Raw genomic sequence first — 25,077 nt, forward strand, 5'->3', positions numbered from 1 at the left:
CTCCGAGAGAGGTGTCCCCTCCCGGTGGACCCCCGGAACCCCTCCGGTGGCCTTGGTACAATACAGATATGCCCCCGAACCTTTCTGGTGACCGTATGACAACTTCCTATATACAAATCTTCACCTCCAGACCATTCTGGAACTCCTCGTGATGTCCAGGATCTCATCCGGGACTCCGAACAACATTCAGTAATCACATACAAGTCTTCCTAATAACCCTAGCGTCATCGAACCTTAAGTGTGTAGACCCTACGGGTTCGGGAACCATGCAGACATGACCGAGACAACTCTCCGGCCAATAACCAACAGCGGGATCTGGATACCCATGTTGGCTCCCACATGTTCCACAATGATCTCATTGGATGAACCACGATGTTGAGGATTCAAGCAATCCCGTATACAATTCCCTTTGTCAATCGGTATGTTACATGCCCGACATTCGATCGTCGGTATCTCAATACCTCGTTCAATCTCGTTACCGGCAAGTCACTTTACTCGTTCCGTAACACATCATCCCGTGACCAACCCTTAGTCACATTGAGCTCATTACGATGATGTCTTACTGAGTGGGCCCAGAGATACCTCACCGTCATACGGAGGGACAAATCCCAGTCTTGATTCGTGCCAACCCAACAGACACTTTTGGAGATACTCGTAGTGCACCTTTATAGTCACCCAGTTACGTTGTGACGTTTGGCACACCCAAAGTATTCCTACAGTATCCGGGAGTTTCACAATCTCATGGTCTAAGGAAAAGATACTTGACATTAGAAAAGCTTTAGCAGATGAACTACACGAACTTGCGCTATGCTTAGGATTGGGTCTTGTCCATCACATCATTCTCCTAATGATGTGATCCCGTTATCAATGATATCCAATGTCCATGGTGAGGAAACCGTAACCATCTATTGATCAACGAGCTAGTCAACTAGAGGCTCACTAGGGACATGTTGTGGTCTATGTATTCACACATGTATTACGATTTCCGGATAACACAATTATAGCATGAACAATAGACAATTATCATGAACAAGGAAATATAATAATAACCATTTTATTATTGCCTCTAGGGCATATTTCCAACATTGGGTTCAACACTCTTACTTATCGAAAGGACTACGATAGATCCCCTATACTTGTGGGTCCTCAAGACTCTTTTCTGGCACCCTTGCCGGGGAGTGAGGCACCTTTGGTAGGTGGAATTTGGTAAGGAAAAATTTATATAGTGTGCTAAAATTTACTGTAACTTATTACTATGGAAAGTAATCCTCTGAGGGGCTTGTTCGGGGTATCTTCACCTCGACCAGTAGAGCAAAGAGTTGCTCCTCAACCTACTGAACCTACTGAAAATGAAAATGCAAATGTCTACTTTGAAATTCCTTCGGGTATGATAGAAAAACTTCTAGCTAATCCTTTTGCAGGAGATGGAACATTACATCCTCATGAGCACCTAATATATGTGTATGAAGTTTGTGGATTATTTAAGCTTGCGGGTATGCCCGATGATGTTATCAAGAAGAAGGCCTTCCCTTTATCTTTGGAGGGAGATGCATTGACATGGTATAGGCTATGTGATGATATGGGATCATGGAACTACAAATGATTGAAATTGGAATTTCATCAGAAGTTTTATCCTATGCATCTTGTTCATCGTGATCGTAATTATATATATATATATTGGCCTCGCGAAGGAGAAAGCATCGCTCAAGCTTGGGGGAGGATTAAATCAATGTTATATTCATGCCCCAATCATGAGCTCTCAAGAGAAATGATTATCCAAAAAAATTATGCTCGACTTTCTGATAACAATCGCACCATGCTCGATACTTCTTGTGCTCGCTCTTTTATGATGAAGACTATTGAATTCAAGTGGGATTTATTGGAAATAATTAAATGCAACTCTGAAGATTGGGATATCGACGAAGGCAAGGAGTCAGGTATGACACCTAAGTTTGATTGTGTTAAATCTTTTATGGATACCGATGTTTTTTTGTAAATTTAGCACTAAATATGGACTTGACTCTGCGATAGTAGCTTATTTCTATGAATCTTTTGCTACTCATGTTGATCTCCCTAAGGATAAGTGGTTTAAATATCATCCTCCCATAGAAGTAAAAGTAGCTGCACCTATTAAAGTTGAAGAAAAGACTATCACTTATAATGATCCTATTGCTTATGTTGAGAAACCACCTTTTCATGTTAGGATAAAAGATCATGATAAAGCTTCAACTGTGGTTCGTAAAAGCAATATTAGAACCTATACACCTCCTGAGCAAGCTAAAGTTGAACCTAATATTTCTATTGTTAAGGATCTCTTGGCTGATAATATTGATGGGCATGTTATTTATTTCTGTGATGAAACTGCTAGAATTGCTAAACCTTGTGCTAAAGATAAACATAGACCTGTGGTAGGCATGCATGTTATTTCTGTTAAAATAGGAGATCATTGTTATCATGGCTTGTGTGATATGGGTGCTAGTGCTAGTGCAATACCTATTGACTTGTACAAAGAAATTATGCATGATATTGCACCCGCTGAGTTAGAAGATATTAATGTCACAATTAAACTTTCCAATAGAGATACTATTTCACCAATTGGGATTGTTAGAGATGTTGAAGTCTTGTGTGAGAAAACTAAATATCCTACTGATTTTCTTGTTCTTGGTTCCCCACAAGATAGCTTTTGTCCCATTATATTTGGTAGACCCTTCTTAAACACCGTTAATGCTAGGATAGATTGCGAAAAGGATGTTGTTACTATTGGTTTAGGTGATATGTCTCATGAGTTCAACTTTTCTAAATTTCGTAGACAACACCGTGAAGAGGAATTGCCTAGTAAGGATGAAATTATTGGTCTTACTTCTATTGCCGTACCTCCTAGTGATGCTTTAGAACAATATTTGCTAGACCATGAAAATGATATGTTTATGAATGAAAGAAGGGAAATAGATGAAGTGTTCTTTAAACAGGGACCTATTCTGAAACACAACTTGCCTGTTGAAATCTTAGGGGGTCCTCCTCCACCCAAGGGTGATCCCGTGTTTGAGCTTAAACCACTACCCGATACTCTTAAATATATTTATCTTGATGAAAAGAAGATATATCCTGTTATTATTAGTGGTAACCTTTCAGAGAAGGAGGAAGAAAAATTATTGAGAACTCTAAAGAAGCACCGTGCTGCGATTGGATATACTCTTGATGATCTTAAGGGCATTAGTCCCACTCTATGTCAACACAAAATAAATTTGGAGAAAGATGCCAAACCAGTTATTAATCACCAAGGACGGCTGAATCCTAAGATGAAAGAAGTGGTAAGAAAAGAAATACTAAAGCTCCTTGAGGCAGGTATAATTTATCCCGTTGCTGATAGTCAGTGGATAAGTCCTGTCCATTGTGTTCCTAAGAAGGGAGGTATTACTGTCGTTCCTAATGATAAAGATGAATTGATTCCGCAAAGAATTATTATAAGTTATAGGATGGTAATTGATTTCCGTAAATTACATAATGCTACTAAAAAAGATCATTACCCCTTACCTTTCATTGATCAAATGCTAGAAAGATTATCCAAACATACACATTTTTGCTTTCTAGATGGTTATTCTGGTTTCTCTCAAATACCTATGTCAGTTGAGGATCAATCAAAGACCACTTTTACTTGCCCTTTCGGTACTTTTGCTTATAGACGTATGCCTTTTGGTTTATGTAATGCACCTGCTACCTTTCAAAGATGCATGATGGCTATATTTTCTGATTTTTGTGAAAAGATATGTGAGGTATTCATGGATGATTTCTCCGTTTATGGATCTTCTTTTGATGATTGCTTAAGCAACCTTGATCGAGTTTTGCAGAGATGTGAAGAAACTAACCTTGTCTTCAATTGGGAGAAATGCCACTTTATGGTTAATGAAGGTATTGTCTTGGGGCACAAAATTTCTGAAAGAGGCATTGAAGTTGATAAAGCTAAAGTTGATGCTATTGAAAAGATGACGTGTCCCAAGGACATCAAAGGTATAAGAAGTTTCCTTGGTCATGCCAGTTTTCATAGGAGGTTCATTAAGGACTTCTCAAAAATTTCTCGGCCTCTGACTAATTTATTACAAAAACATATACTTAAGAAAGCATTTGAAATACTTAAGAAAGCATTGATCTCTGCACCTATTGTTTAGCCACCTGATTGGAATTTACCTTTTGAAATTATGTGTGATGCTAGTGATTATGCTGTGGGTGCTGTTCTAGGGCAAAGAGTTGATAAGAAATTAAATGTTATTCAATATGCTAGTAAAACTCTAGACAATGCCTAGAGAAATTGTGCTACAACCGAAAAAGAATTCTTAGCAGTTGTATTTGCTTGTGATAAGTTCAGACCTTATATTGTTGATTCTAAAGTAACTATTCACACGGATCATGCTGCTATTAAATATATTATGGAAAATAAAGATGCTAAACCTAGACTTATTAGATGGGTTCTCTTGCTACAAGAATTTGATTTGCATATTATTGATAGAAAGGGAGCTGAGAACCCCGTTGCAGATAACTTATCTAGGTTGGAAAATGTTCTTGATGACCCACTACCTATTGATGATAACTTTCCTGATGAACAACAAAATGTCATAAATGCTTCCCATACTGCTCCATGGTATGATGATTATGCTAATCACATTGTTGCTAAATTTATACCACCTAGTTTCACATACCAGCAAAAGAAAAAGTTTTTCTATGATTTACGACATTACTTCTGGGATGACCCACACCTTTATAAAGAAGGAGTAGATGGTGTTATTAGATGTTGTGTACCTGAGCATGAACAGGAATAGATCCTACGCAAGTGTCACTCCGAAGCTTATGGAGGACACCACGCTGGAGATAGAACTGCACATAAGGTATTGCAATCCGGTTTTTATTGGCCTACTCTCTTCAAGGATGCCCGTAAGTTTGTTGTATCTTGTGATGAATGTCAAAGAATTGGTAATATTAGTAGACGTCAAGAAATGCCTATGAATTATTCACTTGTTATTGAACCATTTGATGTTTGGGGCTTTGATTATATGTGACATTTTCCTGCCTCTAATGGGTATACACATATTTTAGTTCCTGTTGATTACGTTACTAAGTGGGTAGAAGCTAATCCAACTAGTAGTGCTGATCATAGCACCTCTATTAAGATGCTTAAAGAAGTTATTTTTCCGAGGTTTGGAGTCCCTAGATATTTAATGACTAATGGTGGTTCACATTTTATTCATGGTGCTTTCCGTAAAATGCTTGCTAAGTATGATGTTAATCATAGAATTGCATCTCCTTATCACCCACAGTCTAGTGGTCAAGTAGAATTGAGTAATAGAGAACTCAAATTAATTTTGCAAAAGACTGTTAATAGATCTAGAAAGAATTGGTCCAAGAAACTTGGTGATGCATTATGGGCCTATAGAACTGCATATAAAAATCCTATCGGTATGTCTCTGTATAAAATGGTTTATGGAAAAGCATGTCACTTACCTCTCGAACTAGAACATAAGGCTTATTGGGCTATTAAAGAGCTCAATTATGATTTCAAACTTGTCGGTGAGAAAAGGTTATTTGATATTATCTCACTTGATGAATGGAAAACCCAAGCCTATGAGAATGCCAAATTGTTTAAAGAAAAAGTTAAAAGATGGCATGACAAAAGATACAAAAGCGTGAGTATAATGTAGGTGATTATGTATTGCTATACAACTCTTGTTTAAGATTTTTTGCAGGAAAACTTCTCTCTAAATGGGAAGGTGTTATCAAGGAGGTCTATCGTTCCGGTGCCATAAAAATCAACAACTTCGAAGGCACAAATCCGAAGGTGGTGAACGGTCAAAGAATCAAACATTATATCTCAGTTAATCCTATAACTGTTGAAACCAATGTTATTGAAACCGTAACCCCAGAGGAATACATAGGGGACACTTTCCGGAACGTTTCAGACTCTGAAAAGGAATAGGTACGTGGTACGGTAAGTAAACCGACTCCAAAACAGTTCTAATGGCAATTTTTCTCCGTTTTGGAATATTTAGAAAAATAGAAAAATAAGAAGTAGTCCGGGAAGGACACGAGGGCTCCATGAGGGTGGAGGGCGCGCCCTACACCCTGGGCGCGCCCCTACCTCCTCGGCACCTCGTGTGCTCTCTGGACTCCGTTTTCTTGCACATTACGTATTTTGGGCGGTAAAAATTCATTATATAATCTCCCAGAGGTTTTGACTCCGGTATCATGCATATACCTCTCGTCTTTGTTTCGAGCTATTTTTTTGACAGATCTAGGTCGTCATGTCATCTTCAAGCGCCCCCAAGGACAAGTTCTTCGAGAAGGTCATCAACCCCTACCTCGCAGAGGTGCTGCAACACCCTCAAACCATTGAGATGCGTGAGGGGTTGTTGCACATCCGCGATGTTGAGGGACCAAGGAAGACCGGAAGCACAGATGCAAGGCTCGAGGCATTGGAGCAACAAGTTTTCAAGTGTCAGGAGATGGTGGAGCATGGACTTGACTCCAATCACATTATGATCATGGATTTCACCAACAACCACAAGATGGACGTTAAGGACATTGGGGAGGCCATCGTCAAGCTTCATGAGAAAATCAAGCACCTCCAAGCCCAGATCTATGACCTACAAAATCAAAACTGTGAGTATGAATATAGATTCAAAAGGATGAGTTTGGCTGTAGATTTGAGGACTCAGGAGACTCGATCATCCTTCTATGATGGTGAGCCTATGCCTTGGAAGAGGGACGGCAAGCCTACATCATCAACAACTCCAACTCCTTCACCGACAAAAGAGATATAATCACATGGGTATGGGCACTCCCCTTGGCAACTGCCAAGCTTGGGGAAGGTGCCCCAGTATCGTATCACCGTCACAACTTTTATCTTTACCGTTTTTCTTAGTCCGATCCTTTTGATAATATCTTGATCTAGTAGAATAAAGTTTTAGTATGATCTAGTTGTGAGTTTTGCTTTATGATCCTTCTATGTAATCGAGTCCGTGAGCTATATAATAAATATTAGTGTTGAGTCAAGGGTTTGATTATTTTGCCATGATCTTGAGTGAAAAAAAGAAAAAATAAAGAATAAAAAGAAATAAAAAGAGATCATGTTGATCTTATGAAGAGTAATGACTTCACATAGAAAGAGTATGATGATTAAAAGTTGTTGAGAGTTGACAAACATAGCTTTGGTCATCGTTGCAATTAATAGGACGTAATAAAGAAAGAGAGGTTTCACATATAAATATACTATCTTGGACATATTTTATGATTGTGAGCACTCATTAAAATAAGACATGCTAAAGAGTTGATGTTGGACAAGGAAGACAACGTAATGGATTATGTTTTCTTATATCTGAAATAAAGTATATTGTCATGGATCATCCAACATGTTGAGCTTGCTTTTCCCCCTCATGTTAACCAAATTCTTTGCACCAAGTAGAGATACTACTTGTGCTTCCATATACCCTTAAACCCAGTTTTTCCATGAGAGTCTAGCATATCTACCTATGGATTGAGTAAGATCCTTCAAGTAAGTTGTCATCAGTGCAAGCAATAAAAATTGCTCTCTAAATATGTATGATTGATTGGTGTGGAGGAAATAAGCTTTATACGATCTTGTGATGTGGAAGAAATAAAAGCGACGGACTGCATAATAAAGGTCTATATCACAAGTGCCAATATAAAGTGACATTCTTTCGCATTAAGATTTTGTGCATCCAACCCTGAAACCGCATGACTACCTCTGCTTCCCTCTACGAAGGGCATATCTTTTACCTTTATCTTCTACCTTACATAAGAGTCATGGTGATCTTCACCTTTTCTTTTTACATTTTATCCTTTGGCAAGCACAATGTGTTGGAAAGATCCTGATATATATAGCTAATTGGATGTGAGTCTTCATGAACTATTATTGTTGACATTACCCTTGAAGTAAAACGTTACGAGGCAAAACCATAAGCCCATGTCTTTCTCTGTGTCCGATTAAAACTTCATACCCATAAATATTGCATGAGTGTTAGCAATTGTGAAAGACTAAAAGATGGTTGAGTATGTGGACTTGCTGAAAAGCTCTTATATTGACTCTTTCCTATGTTACGATAAATTGCAATGGCCTCAATGACTGAGATTAGGGTTTGTTGGTTCTCAATGAAGTTTGTGATTCATACTTGAAATTGTGATTGAATTGTTACTTTAGCATAAGAGATCATATAACAATAATCATATATGTTGTTGTTCTAAGAATGATCATGATGCCCTCATGTCCGTATTTTATTTTTATCGACACCTCTATATCTAAACATGTGGACATATTTTTCAATTTTGGCTTTCACTTGAGGACAAGCGAGGTCTAAGCTTGGGGGAGTTGATACGCCCATTTTGCATCATGCTTTTATATCGATATTTATTGCATTATGGGCTGTTATTACACATTATGTCACAATACTTATGCCTATTCTCTCTTATTTTACAAGCTTTACATGAAGAGGGAGAATGCCGGCAGCTGGGATTCAGGGCTGGAAAAGGAGAAAATATTAGAGACCTATTCTGCACATGTCCAAAAGTCCTGAAACTTCACGGGAGCATGTTTCAAAAAATATAAAAAATATTGAGCGCAAGAAGTACCAGAGGGGGGCCACCCATCAGCCACGAGGGTGGGGGGAGCCCCCTACCCCCTAGGCGCGCCCCCTGCCTCGTAGGCCCCCTGGTGGCCCTCCGATGCCCATCTTATGCTATATGGAGTCTTTCGTTGAGAAAAAAAATCATAAGCAAGCTTTCGGGACGAGACTCCGCCGCCACGAGGCAGAACCCTGGCGGAACAAATCTACGACTCCGGCGGAGCTGTTCTGCCGAGGACACTTCCCTCCGGGAGGCGGAAATCATCGCCATCGTCATCGCCAACGATCCTCTCATCGGGAGGGGGTCAATCTCCATCAACATCTTCACCAGCACCATCTCCTCTCAAACCCTAGTTCATCTCTTGTATCCAATTCTTGTCTATAAGTCTAGGATTGGTACCTATGGGTTGCTAGTAGTGTTGATTACTCCTTGTAGTTGATGCTAGTTTGTTTACTTGGTGGAAGATCATATGTTCAGATCCTATATGCACATTAATACCCCTCTGATTATGAACATGAATATGCTTTGTGAGTAGTTATGTTTGTTCCTGAGGACATGGGAGAAGTCTTGCTATTAGTTGCTACCTCTTGAGCTTGCGTTGGATTTCCCCGAAGAGTAGCGTAAGTATTTCCCTCGGTTTTTGAGAACCAAGGTATCAATCCAGTAGGAGTCCATGCTCAAGTCCCTCGTATCTGCACAAAACGATAGCTACTCGCAACCAATGCGATTAGGGGTTGTCAATCCCTTCACGGTCACTTACGAGAGTGAGATCTGATAGATATAATATTTTTTGTATTTTTGGTATAGAGATGCAAAGTAAAAAGTAAAGGCAAAGTAAAAAGCAAAGCAAGATTAAAGTGATGGAGATTGATATGATGAGAATAGACCCGGGGGGCATAGGTTTCACTAGTGGCTTCTCTCAAGAGCATAAGTATTCTACGGTGGGTGAACAAATTACTGTTGAGCAATTGACAGAATTGAGCATAGTTATGAGAATATCTAGGCATGGTCATGTATATAGGCATCACGTCCGTGACAAGTAAACCGAGACGATTCTGCATCTACTACTATTACTCCACTCATCGACGACTATCCAGCATGCATCTAGAGTATTAAGTTAAAAACAGAGTAACACCTTAAGCAAGATGACATGATGTAGAGAGATAAATTCATGCAATATGAAATAAACCCCATCTTGTTATCCTCGATGGAAACGATACAATACGTGCGTTGCTTCCCCTTCTGTCACTGGGAAAGGACACCGCAAGATCGAACCAAAAGCTAAGCACTTCTCCCATGGCAAGAACTACCAATCTAGTTGGCCAAACCAAACGGATAATTCGAAGAGACTTGCAAAGATAACCAATCATACATAAAAGAATTCAGAGAAGATTCAAATATTATTCATAGATAGACTTGATCATAAACCCACAATTCATCGGTCTCAACAAACACACCGCAAAAAGAAGAAGATTACATCGAATAGATCTCCACAAGAGAGGGGGAGAACTTTGTATTGAGATCCAAAAAGAGAGAAGAAGCCATCTAGCTACTAACTATGGACCCGAAGGTCTGAGGTAAACTACTCACACTTCATCGGAGAGGCTATGATGATGTAGAAGCCCTCCGTGATGACGACCCTCTTCGGTGGAGCTCCGGAACAGGCCCCAAGATGGGATCTCGTGGATACAGAAAGTTGCAGCAGTGGAATTAGGTTTTTGGCTCCTGTTCTGATCGTTTGGGGGGTACATAGGTATATATAGGAGGAAGGAGTACGTCGGTGGAGCACCGAGGGGCCCACGAGGCAGGGGGCACGCCCTAGGGGGGCCCACCCTCGTGACTGCCTCTCTGATGCCTTGGTGTAGGGTCCAAGTCTCCTGGATCACGTTCGGTGAGAAAATCACGTTCCCGAAGGTTTCATTCCGTTTGGACTCCGTTTGATATTCCGTTTCTTCGAAACACTGAAATAGGCAAAAAACAACAATTCTGGGCTGGGCCTCCAGTTAATAGGTTAGTCCCAAAAATAATATAAAAGTGGAAAATAAAGCCCATTATAGTCCAAAATAGTAGATAATATAGCATCGAGCAATCAAAAATTATAGATACGTTGGAGACGTATCAGGCATCCCCAAGCTTAATTCCTGCTCGTCCTCGAGTAGGTAAATGATAAAAAGAGAATTTTGGATGCGGAGTGCTACTTGGCGTAATTTCAATGCATATCTTCTTAATTGTGATATGAGTATTCAGATTCGAAAGATTCAAGACAAAAGTTTGTATTGACATAAAAATAATAATACTTCAAGCATACTAAAAAAGCAATTATGTCTTCTCAAAATATCATGGCCAAAGAAAGTTATCCCTACAAGATCATGTGGTCTGGCTATGCTCTATCTTCACCACACAAAGTATTTAAATCATGCACAACCCCGATGACAAGCCAAGCAATTGTTTCATACTCTAACTTTTTCAAAACTTTTTCAATCCTCACGCAATACATGAGCGTGAGCCATGGATATAGCACTATAAGTGGAAGAGAATGGTGGTTGTGGAGAAGACAAAAAGAGGAGAAGATAGTCTCACATCAACTAGGCGTATCAACGGGCTATGGAGATGCCCATCAATAGATATCAATGCGAGTGAGTAGGGATTGCCATGCAACGGATACACTAGAGCTATAAGTATATGAAAGCTCAAAAAGAAACTAAGTGGGTGTGCATCCAACTTGCTTGCTCATGAAGACCTAGGGCAATTTGAGGAAGCCCATCATTGGAATATATGATACTCTCCAACGTATCTATAATTTTTGATTGCTCCATGCTATATTATCTACTGTTTTGGGCAATATTGGGCTTTATTTTCCACTTTTATATTATTTTTGGGACTAACCTATTAACCGGAGGCCCAGCCCAGATTTGCCGTTTTATGCCTATTTCAGTGTTTCGAAGAAAAGGAATATCAGACGGGGTCGAAACGGAACGAAATCAACTGGAGAAGTTATTTTTGGAAGGAAACCTACCGGATAGACTTGGACCCTACGTCAGAAGATAAAGGAGGAGCTCACGAGGGTAGGGGGCACGCCCACCCCCCTGGGGCACGCCCCCTGCCTCATGGCCCCACCTTCGGTCCACCGACATACTCCTTTCACCCATATATACCCACGTACCCTAAAACTTCCAGAACGGAGATTAGATCGGGAGTTCCGCCGCCAGAAGCCTCCGTAGACACCGAAAATTAATCTAGACCCGTTCCGGCACCCTATCGGAGGGGGTAATCCATCTCCGGTGGCCATCTGCATCATCCCGGTGCTCTCCATGACGAGGAGGGAGTAGTTCTCCCTCGGGGCTGAGGGTATGTACCAGTAGCTATGTGTTTGATCTCTCTCTCTCTCTCTCTCTCGTGTTCTTGATTTGGCACGATCTTGATGTATCGCGAGCTTTGCTATTATAGTTGGATCTTATGTTTCTCCTCCCCCTCTTCTCTCTTGTAATGAATTGAGTTTCGCCTTTGAAGTAATCTTATCGGATTGAGTCTTTAAAGATTTGAGAACACTTGATGTATGTCTTGCCGTGGATATTTGTGGTGACAATGGGATATCACGTGATTCACTTGATGTATGTTTTGGTGATAAACTTGCGGGTTCCGCCCATGAACCTATGCATAGGGGTTGGCACACGTTTTCGTCGTGATTCTCCGGTGGAACTTTGGGGCACTCTTTGAGGTCCTTCGTGTTGGTTGAATAGATGAATCTGAGATTGTGTGATGCATATCATATAATCATACCCACGGATACTTGAGGTGACATTGGAGTATCTAGGTGACATTAGGGTTTTGGTTGATTTGTATCTTAAGGTGTTATTCTAGTACGAACTCTAGGGCTGTTTGTGACACTTATAGGAATAGCCCAACGGCTTGATTGGAAAGAATAACTTTGAGGTGATTTTGTATCCTACCATAATATCTTCGTTCGTTCTCCGCTATTAGTGACTTTGGAGTGACTCTTTGTTGCATGTTGAGGGATAGTTATATGATCCAATTATGTTAGTATTGTTGAGGGAACTTACACTAGCAAAAGTATGAACCCTAGGCCTTGTTTACTATCATTGCAATACCGTTTACGCTCACTTTTACCATTAGTTACCTTGCTGTTTTTATAATTTCAGATTACAAATACCTTTATCTACCATCCAAATACCACTTGTTTCACCATCTCTTTGCCGAGCTAGTGCACCTATACAATTTACCATTGTTTGGGTGTGTTGGGGACACAAGAGACTCTTTGTTATTTGGTTACATGGTTGCTTGAGAGAGACCATCTTCATCCTATGCCTCCTACGGATTGATAAACCTTAGGCCATCCACTTGAGGGAAATTTGCTACTGTCCTACAAACCTCTGCACTTGGAGGCCCAACAACGTCTACAAGAAGAAGGTTGTGTTGTAGACATCAAGCTCCTTTCTGGCGCCGTTGCCGGGGAGGTTAGAGCTTGAAGGTATACTTTTAGATCTTGCAATCGAGTCTTTTAGTTTCTTGTTTTATCACTAGTTTAGTTTATAAAAGAGAACTACAAAAAATGGAATTGAGTTTGCCTCATACGCTTCACCTTTTTAATATCTTTCGTGAGTATGATGGAAAGGATAATTATGCTCAAGTGCTAGAAGAAGAAATCTATAAAATGTTTGGCACTAAATATTTGAATGATGAGCATGATTGCAATGTTGTTAGTACGAATTCTTTGAATATCCATGATGCTAATGATGATTGCACTAGTTATGATGAAAATGCCTCCTATAAACATGTCAATTTTTGTGGAGTAGACTGGGTTTGCAAGTACACACCAAATAGGGAAGATAGATATTGCAAGAGGCATAAATACTTAGAAACCAAATTGTTGCAAGAAGAGCTAGATGAATGTGCTAAAAGATTCAATATTTTTCGTGCCCCTTGTGAACTTTGCAATGAACATGGTCATTTAAAGCTCCAATGCTATTAGTTTCATGATCAAGTCGTGTCCAAACATTGTGATAATTTGATTACCCTTGAGCATCATAAAGAGCTTAGCCTTCTTTTGGGTTATGAAGAAATGAAACGTATAACTGAGGGTATTCCAAAGTTTAATCTTGATAGAGTTCTTGATTTTGATCTAGAGAATATTTATATGTATTGCGCGGTGAATTGCATTGAAAATCCTTATATTGCCAATTACATAAAGAAAAGAAAACAAATAAAGGATGAAGAGAATACTAAAGAAAGGGAAGAGACTTCCCAATATCCTCCTATTATTTCTTATGATGAATTAGGTAACAAGGAGGAGCCTCCTATTCAACCAATCTCATTAATAAGGAGCTCCAAAAAGAGGATTGAACCCACACATGATGTGGTGAAGAAGAAGAAAAGAAAAAGGAAGAGAGGTAAAAAGATATCTCCCCCAAATAGTGCTGCTCCTATTAATATTGTGCCTTATGAAAATATAATTGTGAAAGATAATGATACTTCTTATGATCTTGAAAATCTTTTTGGCACTTCCTTGGACGAATATGATAATTGATATACTATTGGTGCTATCCATACTATTAATGATGAGAGTGATTATGCTTATGATATGAAAAGGCCCAAGCTTTGGGATGCTATGTTTAATGAAGATGATGTTTTTGAGAATATATTTGCTGCAATTAATGTTTGTCCCAAGCTTGGGGAAGCTATGATTAATGAAGATGATATTTTTAGTCCCGCAAGTTTTGATGAGCAATTTTAAAGCATGCCTCCTATCTATGATGATTATTGTGATGACACGTATGCTTTAAAGAATAATGATAACCATGAAACTTGTCATCTTGATCTTAACTTTCAATCACATGATAGTTATTTTGTTGAGTTTGCTCCCACTATTATTCATGAGAAGAATTTTGCTTGTGTGGAGAGTAGTAAATTTTCTATGCTTGTAGATCTTGAAAAGAATGCTTTAGGTGCTGGTTATATTGTTGAATTCATTCATGATGCTACTGAAAATTATTATGAGGGAGGAACGTATGCTTGTAGGAATTGCAATAATACCAAGTTTCATCTCTATGTGCTTAAAGCTTTGAAGTTATGCTTGCTTTACCCTCCTATGCTAGTTGATTATTGTTCCCATAAGTTGTTTGCTCACAAAATCCCTATGCGTAGGAAGTATGTTAGACTTAAATGTGCTAGTCATATTCTTCATGATGCTCTCTTTATGTTTCAATTCTTACCCTTTATGTGAGCATCATTGAAATCATCATGCCTAGCTAGGGGTGTTAAACGATAGCGCTTGTTGGGAGGCAACCCAATTTTATTTTTGTTCCTTGCTTTTTGCTCCTGCTTAGTAATAAATAATTCATTTAGACCCTGTTTAGATGTGGTTTTATGCTTTTAATTAGTGTTTGTGCCAAGTAGAACCTTTGGGAAGACTTGGGGGAAGTCTTTTTGATCATGATGTAAAAAACAGAAACTTTAGCGCTCACGAGGACTGCTGCCATTTTTATTTGGAGAGTGATATTTAGTTAATTCATTTTGAAGATGATTAATAGATAAATTCCTCAGGTCAAGCAATTTATTTGAGAATTTTATGAGTTCCATAAGTATACGTTTGATTCAGATTACTACAGACTGTTCTGTTTTTGACAGATTCTGTTTTTCGTGTGTTGTTTGCTTATTTTGATGAATCTATGGCTAGTAAAATAGTTTATAAACCATAGAGAAGTTGGAATACAGTAGGTTTAACACCAATGTAAATAAATAATGAGTTCAATATAGTACCTTGAAGTGGTGATTTATTTTCTTATACTAACGGAGCTTACGAGTTTTCTGTTAAGTTTTGTGTTGTGAAGTTTTCAAGTTTTGGGTAAGGATTCGATGGACTATGGAATAAGGAGTGGCAAGAGCCTAAGCTTGGGGATTCCCAAGTCATCCCAAGGTAATATTCAAGGATATCCAAGAGCCTAAGATTGGGGATGCCTCGGAAGGCATCCCCTCTTTCGTCTTTGTTCATCGGTAACTTTACTTGGAGCTATATTTTTATTCACCACATGATATGTGTTTTGCTTGGAGAGTCAATTTATTTTGTTAGGATTTGCTTTCTGTTATTTAGAACAATGTTTTGCATCTTTTATTTCAATAAAAGTGGCATTGATAGCCTTTACTAAGCCTATTTTAGAAGTCCACATGTTGCTGTTTGAAAACAGAAAGTTTACCGCTGTTGCAATAATTCCCTAGAAAAGTCAGAAAGTGATAAAATGTTGAAACCTTTTGCATATTAAGCTCTGATAAATTTACTACAGTTGGAATTTTCTTTCATAATTTTTGGAGCTAGGGAAGTATGGATTTTGCAGCATTCTTTACAGACTATCCTGTTTAGATAGATTGTTGTTATGTTTGCATTGTTTGCATATGTTTGCTTCTTTAATGATTCTATTTGAGGATAGGACTATCAAATATGCAGAGGCATTTAGTATGCAATGTTGAATAATAATCTTAGTGATTTTCTACAGTAGAGTATGATAAGGTTTTTGCAATGGTTTATACTAACTTATCTCACGAGTTCGTGTTGAGTTTTGTGTGGATGAAGCTTTTGAGATTTAGGGAGAACGTGATATGAGAGGAATTAAGGAGACACAAAAGCTCAAGCTTGGGGATTCCCAAGGCATCCCAAGATAATATTTCAAGAATCTCAAGAATCTAAGCTTGGGGATGCCCCGGTTGGCATCCCACCTTTCTTCTTCAACAATTATCGGTTAGTTTCGGTTGATCCTAAGTTTTTTCTTCTTCACATGATGTTTGCTATTCTTAGATGTCATTTTATTTTGCTTTTCTTGCTGTTTGAATAAATTACCAAGATCTGAAATTATTAAATGTTAGAGAGTCTTCACATAGCTAAATAATTATTTAACTACTCATTGATCTTCACTTAAATCTTTCGGAGTAGTTTGTCATTTGCTCTAGTGCTTCACTTATATCTTTTAGAGCATGGTGGTAGTTTTATTTTGAAGAAATAGATGAACTCTCATACTTCACTTATATTATTTTGAGAGTCTTAAATAGCATGGTAATTTGCTTAAAATCCTAATATGCTAGGTATTCAAGAATAATAAAATTCTCTTATGAGTGTGTTGAATACTATGAGAAGTTTGGTACTTGATAACTATTTTGAGATATGGAGATGGTGATATTAGAGTCATGCTAGTTGAGTAGTTGTGAATTTGAGAAATACTTGTGTTGAAGTTTGTGATGCCCGTAGCATGCACGTATGGTGAACCGTTATGTGATGAAGTCAGAGCATGATTTATTCATTGATTGCCTTCCTTATGAGTGGCGGTCGGGGACGAGCGATGGTCTTTTCCTACCAATCTATACCCCTAGGAGCATGAGTGTAGTACTTTGTTTCGATAACTAATAGATTTTTGCAATAAGTATGTGAGTTCTTTATGACTAATGTTGAGTCCATGGATTATACGCACTCTCACCCTTCCACCATTGCTAGCCTCTCTAGTACCGTGCAACTTTCGCCGGTACCATACACCCACCATATAACTTCCTCAAAACAGCCACCATACCTACCTATTATGGCATTTCCATAGCCATTCCGAGATATATTGCCATGCAACTTTCCACCGTTCCATTTATTATGACACGCTTCATCATTGTCATATTGCTTAGCATGATCATGTAGTTGACATCGTATTTGTGGCAAAGCCACCATTGATAATTCTTTCATACATGTCACTCATGAGTCATTGCACATCCCGGTACACCGCCGGAGGCATTCATATAGTATCGAGTTGTAATTCTTGAGTTGTAAGTAAATAAAAGTGTGATGATCATCATTATTAGAGCATTGTCCCAGTGAGGAAAGGATGATGGAGACTATGATTCCCACACAAGTCGGGATGAGACTCCGGACGAAAAATAAATAAAAGAGGCCAAAGAAGCCCAAATAAAAAAAGAGAGGCCAAAGTAGCCCAAATAAAAAAAGAAAGAAAAGAGGCCATAAAAAAGAGAAAAGGCCCAAATAAAAAAATAAAAATGAGAGAAAAAGAGAGAAGGGGCAATTCTACTATCCTTTTACCACACTTGTTCTTCAAAGTAGCACCATGATCTTCATGATAGAGAGTCTCCTATGTTGTCACTTTCATATACTAGTGGGAATCTTTCATTATAGAACTTGGCTTGTATATTCCAATGATGTGCTTCCTCGAAATGCCCTAGGTCTTCGTGAGCAAGCGAGTTGGATGCACACCCACTAGTTTCTTTTGTTGAGATTTTGTACACTTATAGCTCTAGTGCATCCGTTGCATGGCAATCCCTACTCACTCACATTGATATCTATTGATGGGCATCTCCATAGCCCGTTGATACGCCTAGTTGATGTGAGACTATCTTCTCCTTTTTTGTCTTCTCCACAACCACCATTCTATTCCACCTAAAGTGCTATATCCATGGCTCACGCTCATGTATTGCGTGAAGATTGAAAACGTTTGAGAACATTAAAAGTATGAAACAATTGCTTGGCTTGTCATCGGGGTTGTGCATGATTTAAATATTTTGTGTGGTGAAGATGGAGCATAGCCAGACTATATGATTTTCTAGGGATAGCTTTCTTTGGCCATGTTATTTTGAGAAGACATGATTGCTTTGTTAGTATGCTTGAAGTATTATCATTTTTATGTCAATATGAACTTTTGTCTTGAATCTTATGGATCTGAATATTCATACCACAATTAAGAAGATTCACATTAAAATTATGCCAACTAGCATTCCACATCAAAAATTATCTTTTTATCATTTACCTACTCGAGGACGAGCATGAATTAAGCTTGGGGATGCTTGATACGTCTCCAACGTATCTATAATTTTTGATTGCTCCATGCTATATTATCTACTGTTTTGGGCAATATTGGGCTTTATTTTCCACTTCTATATTATTTTTGGGACTAACCTATTAACCGGAGGCCCAGCCCAGATTTGCTGTTTTATGCCTATTTCAGTGTTTCGAAGAAAAGGAATATCAAACGGAGTCGAAACGGAACGAAATCAACTGGAGAAGTTATTTTTGGAAGGAAACCTACCGGATAGACTTGGACCCTACATCAGAAGATAAAGGAGGAGCTCATGAGGGTAGGGGGCGCGCCCCCTGCCTCGTGGCCCCCCCTTCGGTCCACCGACATACTCCTTTCACCCATATATACTGACGTACCCTAAAACTTCCAGAACGGAGATTAGATCGGGAGTTCCGCCGCCAGAAGCCTTCGTAGCCACCGAAAACCAATCTAGACCCGTTTCGGCACCCTGCCGGAGGGGGCAATCCCTCTTCGGTGGCCATCTTCATCATCTCGGTGCTCTCCATGATGAGGAGGGAGTAGTTCTCCCTCGGGGCTGAGGGTATGTACCAGTAGCTATGTGTTTGATCTCTCTCTCTCTCTCTCTCTCTCGTGTTCTTGATTTGGCACGATCTTGATGTATCGCGAGCTTTGCTATTATAGTTGGATCTTATGTTTCTCCTCCCCCTCTTCTCTCTTGTAATGAATTGAGTTTCGCCTTTGAAGTAATCTTATCGGATTGAGTCTTTAAAGATTTGAGAACACTTGATGTATGTCTTGCCGTGGATATCTGTGGTGACAATGGGATATCACGTGATTCACTTGATGTATGTTTTGATGATCAACTTGCGGGTTCCGCCCATGAACCTATGCATAGGGGTTGGCACACGTTTTCGTCGTGATTCTCCGGTAGAACTTTGGAGCACTCTTTGAGGTCCTTTGTGTTGGTTGAATAGATGAATCTGAGATTGTGTGATGCATATCGTATAATCATACCCACGGATACTTGAGGTGACATTGGAGTATCTAGGTGACATTAGGGTTTTGGTTGATTTGTATCTTAAGGTGTTATTCTAGTAGGAACTCTAGGGCTGTTTGTGACACTTATAGGAATAGCCCAACGGATTGATTGGAAAGAATAACTTTGAGGTGGTTTCATACCCTACCATAATCTCTTCGTTCGTTCTCCGCTATTAGTGACTTTGGAGTGACTCTTTGTTGCATGTTGAGGGATATTTATGTGATCCAATTATGTTAGTATTGTTGAGGGAACTTACACTAGCGAAAGTATGAACCCTAGGCCTTGTTTACTATCATTGCAATACCGTTTACACTCACTTTTACCATTAGTTACCTTGCTGTTTTTATAATTTCAGATTACAAATACCTTTATCTACCATCGATATACCACTTGTTTCACCATCTCTTCGTTGAACTAGTGCACCTATACAATTTACCATTGTATTGGGTGTGTTGGGGACACAAGAGACTCTTTGTTATTTGGTTGCAGGGTTGCTTAAGAGAGGCCATCTTCATCCTACGCCTCCTACGGATTGATAAACCTTAGGTCATCCACTTGAGGGAAATTTGCTACTGTCCTACAAACCTCTGCACTTGGAGGCCCAACAACGTCTACAAGAAGTAGGTTGTGTAGTAGACATCAATATACAAGCCAAGTTCTATAATGAAAGATTCCCACTACTATATGAAAGTGATAACATGAGAGACTCTCTATTATGAACATCATGGTGCTACTTTGAAGCACAAGTGTGGTAAAAGGATAGTAACATTGTCCCTTCTCTCTTTTTCTCTCATTTTTGGGCCTTTTCTCCTTTTTTTATATGGCCTCTTTTCTTTCTCTTTTTATTTCGGCTTCTTTGGCCTCTTTTATTTATTTTTTCGTCCGAAGTCTCATCCCGACTTATGGGGGAATCATAGTCTCCATCATTCTTTCCTCACTTGGGACAATGCTCTAAAAATGATGATCATCACACTTTTATTTTTCTTACAACTCAACAATTACAACTCGATACTTAGAACAAAATATGACTCTATATGAATGCCTCCGGCGGTGTACCGGGATATGCAATATGACAATGATGAATGTGTCATGATAAACGGAACGGTGGAAAGTTGCATGGCAATATATCTCGGAATGGCTATGGAAATGCCATGATAGGTAGGTGTGGTGGCTGTTTTGAGGAAGGTATATGGTGGGTGTATGATACCGGCTAAAGGTGCGCGGTATTAGAGAGGCTAGCAAAGGTGGAAGGGTGAGAGTGCGTATAATCCATGTACTCAACATTAGTCATAAAGAGCTCATATACTTATTGCAAAAATCTAGAAGTTATCAAAGCAAAGTATTACATGCATGCTCCTAGGGGGATAGATTGGTAGGAAAAGACCACCGCTCGTCCCAGACCGCCACTCATAAGGAAGACAATCAATAAATAAATCATGCTCCGACTTCATCACATAACGGTTCACCATACGTGCATGCTACGGGAATCACAAACTTTAACACAAGTATTTTTTAAATTCACAACTACTCAACTAGCATGACTCTAATATTATCACCTCCATATCTCAAAACAATTATCATGCTTCAATCTTTTCTTAGTATTCAACACACTCAAAAGAAAGTTTCACAAATCTTGAATACCAAGCATATTATTATTAAGCAAATTACCATGCTATTAAGAGACTCTCAAAATAATTTAAGTGAAGCATGAGAGATCAATAGTTTCTTTAAAACAAATCCACCACCGTGCTCTAAAAGATCTAAGTGAAGCACATCGAGCAAAATTATAACGCTCAAAAGATATAAGTGAAGCACATAGAACAAAACTACTTAGCTCAAAAAGATATAAGTGAAGCACATAGAGCAAAACTACTTTAGCTCAAAAAGATATAAGTGAAGCACATAGAGCAAAACTACATAGCTCAAAAGATATAAGTGAAGCACATAGAGCAAAATTATAATGCTCAAAAGATATAAGTGAAGCACATAGAGTATTCTATCAAATTTTAATTCATGTATGGCTCTCTCAAAAGGTGTGTACAGCAAGGATGATTGTGGCATACTAAAACACAAAGACACAAATAATACAAGACGCTGCAAGCAAAACACATATCATGTTGGTTTATAAAAATATAGCTCCAAGTAAATTTCCGATGGAAGTGGACGAAAGAGGGGATGCCTTCCGGGGCATCCCCAAGTTTGACTTTTTGGTGTCCTTGGATTATCTTTGGGGTGCCATGGGCATCCCCAAGCTTAGGCTCTTGCCACTCCTTGTTCCATAATCCATCAAAAGAATTCACCTAAAACTTGAAAACTTCACAACACAAAACTTAAAGTAGAAAACTCGTGAGCCCCGTTAGCGAAAGAAAACAAAAAACCACTTCAAGGTACTGTAATGAGCTCATTCTTTATTTATATTGGTGTTATACCTACTGTATTCCAACTTCTCTATGGATTATAAACTATTTTACTAGCCATAGATTCATCAAAATAAGCAAACAACACACGAAAAACAGAATCTGTCAAAAACAGAACAGTCTGTAGTAATCTGTAGCTAGCACAAGATCTTTAACCCGAAAAATTCTAAAATAAATTGCTGGACATGAGGAATTTATCTATTAATCATCCGCAGACATAATTAACTAAATATCACTCTTAAAATAAAAATGACAGCAGTTCTCGTGAGCGCTAAAGTTTCTGTTTTTTACAGCAAGTTCAACAAGACTTTCCCCAAGTCTTCCCAACGGTTCTACTTGGCAAAAACACTAATTAAACACAGAAAACACAACCAAAACAGAGGATAAATAAATTATTTATTACTAAACAGGAGAAAAAAGCAAGGAATAAAAACAAATTTGGGTTGCCTCCCAACAAGCGCTATCGTTTAACGCCCCTAGCTAGGCATAAAAGCGAGGATAGATCTAGGTATTGCCATCTTTGGTTTTAGAGAAAAAGAGAGCAAACTTGTTAACTATGGAATTAATCTTTCTATTTTGACAGAGTACATGTCCATTAATGGTAGAAGAAAGATTAATAATGTTGCGGAAATTGGCATCTAAGCTAGCTTTTATCTCTTTAATTGATTTGTTTTGGTAAGAAAGCAAGAGAGATGTGATTTCAGCTTTCTCATTAATGGGGTGCGCAAATATAATTTTCATCCTCTCATAGGTATCTATGGGGTCCCCTTCAAGAAACCCCCCCTCGAAAATAGAATCTAAAACTTGTTTGAATGAAGCGGTTAGCCCAACATAAAATCTTTTTAAGTAAACCTCAATTTGATATTGGGGTACATAGCTAGCCCAGATCCTTCACAGCCTATCCCAAGCATCTTTCAAAGATTCATCAAGTAAATAACGAAAAATTCCAGAATCATCTTCATCAAAATTACTAAGGTTCTCATTGATAAAGTCCGGCAAGTTGTTCCATAGCATTCCGATTTATGAGTTTAGATAAGATAGCAGGATTGTCTAAAGCACTAGAATTTGGGAGAGAACTCCCAACTCTTTTCGGTTTTGACATGGCGAGGGAAAAGAGGCAAACAGAAAAAGAGAGGGAGGATAAAGAGAGAGAGAGAGGGCGAATAAAACGGCAAGGGTGAAGTGGGGGAGAGGAAAACAAGAGGCAAATGGCAAATAATGTAATGCGAGAGATAGGGATTGTGATGGGTATTTGGTATATTGACTTTTTGCGTAGACTCCCCGGAAACGGCGCCAGAAATCCTTCTTGCTACCTCTTGAGCTTGCGTTGGATTTCCCCGAAGAGGAAGGGATGATGTAGCAGATTAGCGTAAGTATTTCCCTCAGTTTTTGAGAACCAAGGTATCAATCCAGTAGGAGGCCACGCTCAAGTCCCTCGTACCTGCACAAAAGGATAGCTACTCGCAACCAACGCGATTAGGGGTTGTCAATCCCATCACGGTCACATACGAGAGTGAAATCTGATGGATATAATATTTTTGGTATTTTTGGTATAGAGATGCAAATTAAAAAGTAAAGAAAAAGTAAAAAGCAAAGCAAGATTAAAGTGTTGGAGATTGATATGATGAGAATTGACCCCGGGGCCATAGGTTTCACTAGTGGCTTCTCTCAAGAGCATAAGTATTCTACGGTGGGTGAACAAATTAGTGTTGAGCAATTGACAGAATTGAGCATAGTTATGAGAATATCTAGGCATGATCATGTATATAGGCATCACGTCCGTGACAAGTAAACTGAGACGATTCTGCATCTACTACTATTACTCCACTCATCGACCGCTATCCAGCATGCATCTAGAGTATTAAGTTAAAAACAGAGTAACGCCTTAAGCAAGATGACATGATGTAGAGAGATAAATTCATGCAATATGAAATAAACCCCATCTTGTTATCCTCGATGGCAACGATACAATACGTGCCTTGCTGCCCCTTCTGTCACTGGGAAAGGACACCGCAAGATCGAACCCAAAGCTAAGCACTTCTCCCATGGCAAGAACTACCAATCTAGTTGGCCAAACCAAACGGATAATTCGAAGAGACTTGCAAAGATAACCAATCATACATAAAAGAATTCAGAGAAGATTCAAATATTATTCATAGATAGACTTGATCATAAACCCACAATTCATCGGTCTCAACAAACACACCGCAAAAAGAAGAAGATTACATCGAATAGATCTCCACAAGAGAGGGGGAGAACTTTGTATTGAGATCCAAAAAGAGAGAAGAAGCCATCTAGCTACTAACTATGGACCCGAAGGTCTGAGGTAAACTACTCACACTTCATCGGAGAGGCTATGATGATGTAGAAGCCCTCCGTGATGACGGCCCTCTTCCGGCGGAGCTCCGGAACAGGCCCCAAGATGGGATCTCGTGGATACAGAAAGTTGCGGCGGTGGAATTAGGTTTTTGGCTCCTGTTCTGATCGTTTGGGGGTACGTAGGTATATATAGGAGGAATGAGTACGTCGGTGGAGCACCGAGGGGCCCACGAGGCAGGGGGCGTGCCCTAGGGGGCACCCCCCACCCTCGTGACTGCCTCTCTGATGCCTTGGCGTAGTGTCCAAGTCTCCTGGATCACGTTCTGTGAGAAAATCACGTTCCCGAAGGTTTCATTCCGTTTGGACTCCGTTTGATATTCCGTTTCTTCGAAACACTGAAATAGGCAAAAAACAGCAATTCTGGGCTGGGCCTCCGGTTAATAGGTTAGTCCCAAAAATAATATAAAAGTGGAAAATAAAGCCCAATATAGTCCAAAACAGTAGATAATGTAGCATGGAGCAATCAAAAATTATAGATACGTTGGAGACGTATCATTAGTAGTCATGTGAATTTGGTATTCGTTCGATATTTTGATGAGATGTATGTTGTCTCTCCTCTAGTAGTGTTATGTGAACGTCGACTACATGACACTTCACCATTATTTGGGCCTAGAGGAAGGCATTGGGAAGTAATAAGTAGATGATGGGTTGCTAGAGTGACAGAAGCTTAAACCCTAGTTTATGCGTTGCTTCATAAGGGGCTGATTTGGATCCATATGTTTCATGCTATGGTTAGGTTTACCTTAATACTTTTGTTGTAGTTGCGGATGCTTGCAATAGAGGTTAATCATAAGTGGGA

The sequence above is a fragment of the Triticum dicoccoides genome, chromosome 1A (genome assembly GCF_002162155.2).
Source record: "Triticum dicoccoides isolate Atlit2015 ecotype Zavitan chromosome 1A, WEW_v2.0, whole genome shotgun sequence".
Taxonomy (NCBI): Eukaryota; Viridiplantae; Streptophyta; class Magnoliopsida; order Poales; family Poaceae; genus Triticum; species Triticum dicoccoides.